The sequence below is a fragment of the Panicum virgatum genome, chromosome 5K (assembly GCF_016808335.1).
Source record: "Panicum virgatum strain AP13 chromosome 5K, P.virgatum_v5, whole genome shotgun sequence".
In the NCBI taxonomy this organism is placed as follows: domain Eukaryota; kingdom Viridiplantae; phylum Streptophyta; class Magnoliopsida; order Poales; family Poaceae; genus Panicum; species Panicum virgatum.
The window spans coordinates 36743328-36746765 of NC_053140.1; the positions used below are offsets into that span (position 1 = coordinate 36743328).

General features: G+C 47.8%; 1 long non-coding RNA gene across 4 annotated transcripts; it reads right to left on the reverse strand.

Moving 5' to 3' along the window:
• Positions 1 to 251: 251 nt before the first annotated feature.
• On the reverse strand, positions 252 to 1655 carry LOC120707222. Of its 4 annotated transcripts, none has more exons than XR_005688886.1 (3): positions 1413 to 1655; positions 1267 to 1301; positions 252 to 942 (listed from the first exon to the last, which is right to left on the reverse strand). It is a non-coding gene; the product is annotated as an uncharacterized LOC120707222 (long non-coding RNA). The 4 variants fall into 4 exon arrangements; XR_005688887.1 differs by having other exon boundaries at positions 1267 to 1311; XR_005688885.1 differs by having other exon boundaries at positions 1267 to 1340.
• Between the last annotated feature and the right edge of the window lie 1783 nt (positions 1656 to 3438).

A 3438-nucleotide genomic window follows, 5' to 3' on the forward strand; every position in this document is an offset into this window, starting at 1 on the left:
ATTAGATGTCTGTCCTCTCATCAATATCAGCATGGCATGGACAGTTCGATGTTTAGTATAGATGTTTAATACTGATGCCTACTCTCGCCCTACTATATTCAGAAAGGAAAGAAGGTTAGTATCCATGATACTAAACCTATGTAAATTTCTCCAACAAATTTAGAGCAGTGCAGGTATTCAGATACGATATTTTGGACATAAACAACATATTCGGCAAAAAAAAGTTTATGATTAACTGGATGCACCACTGGTTAGCAGTACCATAATAGATCCTTGAAACCAACAGAATCTCCAGGAACTCATTCTGTAGTGTCAAAATGTTTACAAAGTATCATGGAGAAATTGAGCTAAAAATAACATTACACTTTCCCACAATCAATCCATGCTAAATCAATTCCCAAAGCTCTGAAACATACATCAATTCAACTAATCAACAATGAAAGTAGTAACAGATAGCCTACCCATATACCTGTTTATACAGTGATGTCAGCTCAGAATGAACTTGCTTAGCATGGTAACAAAAGCAATATAATCAGGTAGTATACCTAACCAGGACAAAAAACTCATTATAAAGGATATTGTACCGAAAATAAATCAGTAAATTGAAGAGATTGCAATTAAATATGTCTCTTGTTGGCATAGTGATCCTTCCACAAAATGTTAAATTAGGTAAACATGTAGGTTTGGCGTAAGTGAACAAATAACTCATCTATGCAAATGTAGGCTAACATGACCTCCAAACATCAATGATTCCTGTAGATGTCAGTTCTGTAGGCTACGAAGGCAATTCATTGAACGTAGCATGTTGTCAATTACCTTCTCATGTCTCTTGGAAGCCTTGGCGTACTTGCCCATCTTAAACGTAGCATTGCCTTCATCTTTCTTCTTGGCAGCTGCTTCAATCTTCTCAGCATTGCTCTTTAAATCCCATGATTCTTTGTTCTGCACAAAAGGTACCAATGTAAACACGTTCTGATCAAGAATAGCAACCAAGCTAAACACGCAAGATCAAAAGATTTTAAGCAAACGTTCTCGAAGGAAACACGTTCCACTTCATAGAAGACAATGGAGTTAGGAGGACCGACAACAAGATCTTGTTTTATTTCAGCAGACCCAAATGCATGTTCAGCAGATATTCTGACCAATGCAACCTGACAGATATGCTCAGAACTAACAATTCAGAGCTGAACCCCACATTGTGCAGGGTCCAATTTTTAAGAAACAAACCATCTTTGATAGCAAATTCAACACCATGTCCGAGCTTACCCTTGCTGCAGTTGCTTCAGCACACCTTGTCCGAGCTTTTACCACCTCATGGACAAATGATTTAGTACACCATACTTAAATTTAAGATATCAGCTTTTCATTGTTCATTGCCAAATCAGAAGGAAAAGAAAAATGAAGAGACACACCTAGGAAGACAGGCCGAAGTGGCTGCAGAGCGATCAGGGTCGAGCTTGTAGGGAGCGGTGGCGGTGGCGGCTGCTGCAGCTTCGCCCTCCTGTAGGCGCTCGCCGATCTCGTGGACTCGGCCGCGCGCCACCTCGACGTGGCGGTGGCGCTTGCTGTAGGTATGCTCGAGTCGGCGCTGCAGCTCAGCAGCACGCGCCCGTGCCTGTGGCCGCTTTAGCTCCGCTAGCACCTCAACGAGCCGCCACCACCCGAGGGACCGAAATCGGCGACCAGAGGGGGGGTTGAATGGGAGCCGATCAAAATTTCTTTCGAAATCGATCCATCGGCCTATATCCCAAAAATCACCACAAGCCCTCGAACCTAGGATATGAGAGAGTAGCTATGGATAAGCTATCTCCCGCGAAAAGCCCTAGGAAGCTGCACGGAAGCAAAAGAGTCAATACGATGCAAATCGCAGAACTCGACTGCCTGGACCGGTCTGACCGGTGCAACGGACCGGTCTGACCGGTCGTGGCCTGAACAGGTCTTGACCGGTCTGACCGGTCGTGTCGTCCGGTCTGACCGGTGCCACCCAGAAAAACCCGTGAACAAGACTTCAAAAGAGGAATCTCGACCAAACGAAGTCCAAATCCAGTGAAACTTGGAGGATACCTCCGCAACTAACCTGCGAACATATCCCCAAGAGATCTTTCCCAAAAGATCAATGAAACTTAAGAATTTGAGGGAAGATCAAGAAGGATTGGGGTTTTCTCAAAAACTCAAAAACTTCAATTCGTAGGAACTCGTGATTCCAAAGGGTTTGGCACGAAGCTAGGGGCACGGGAATCACTACAAAGAGCTCTACAAACCGTCGCGATCATGTGCATAAAAAACGAAATGAAAATCCATCACAAAAGAGCACAAGAGGGACGGGATTGGATTGATTCAAAAGCCCAGAGGGCACAAGGAGGATAGGGCCCCCTTTCCAAACCAAATCCAATACAAAGTCTCACGAATCCATAAGCAAATCCTATTCTAAAGAGAAGAGCGGGGGGAGAGAGACACAGGGGCGGCGGCCTGGAGGAACAAGCAATCCACGGACGAGATACAAAAGCCACCCTAACTTAATACAAGTGAAGGGGTATTTATACCCGCGGAGACCGGTCAGACCGGTGCCAGGGACCAGTCAGACCGGTTGGTCTGCAGAATCCCTCTGTACACGATCTCATCTGACGGCTGAGGTTCTTTCTTCGGAACGAAGTCCTCTCCACGATGCCGCCATCTTGATGAAGGTCTGGGCCATGGTTTTGGAAGGTCCGTGAAACCCGGGTAGATGGCTGGTTTTGAGAAAACCACCAAAACTCCTCGCGCAGGAAGATTCCCGCCTCCACGCCGTGGCCCTAGACGCCGTTCCCGCCTCGGCCTTCTGACGGCCCTAGACGCCGCCCGACGCCCGTCACCTCCTCGCCCGCAGCGAGGCTCTAGATGCCGTCGACGCCCGTCGCCTCCGCCAGTCCCGAGACCGACGCCCGTGCCTCCACGACTTGGCGTCTTCAACCGCCGTCCGCCTGCTTGGTTTTGTGGCGCAAACCAAGAAACCCGCCTTCCGTCGCCGCTTGCGCCCTCGATCCAGGAGTGGACGCCACAGCTGCCGCCCGGCCTGAGCTCCTCCACGGCAGCTCACCATCGACACTCGACGCCCGTGTACCTGCAATCCAAAGACCAAACGCACGATCACACCGCATGGTTGACAATTCACTCATCACAGGCAGGATAGAGTACTCAACATTCCTCAATCTCCCCCTTGATGAGTGCATTGTCAACACACCACCTGAAACCAGAGAAGTGATAAAATAGAGGCAAGAAAGTGAAGAACTCAAGCAAGTGACAAAAAGCTCAGAAAGTCAAGAATAGTCACTTACTCAAGCACAGATCGATCCCCTAAGACAAGGGCCACGGCTCGACGCAATCGATCAAAAGCCAAAACATGACTCCTCAAAGACAGAGGTAACGCTCGACGCAGTCATGCTGGAAGTGGAGGGAAAA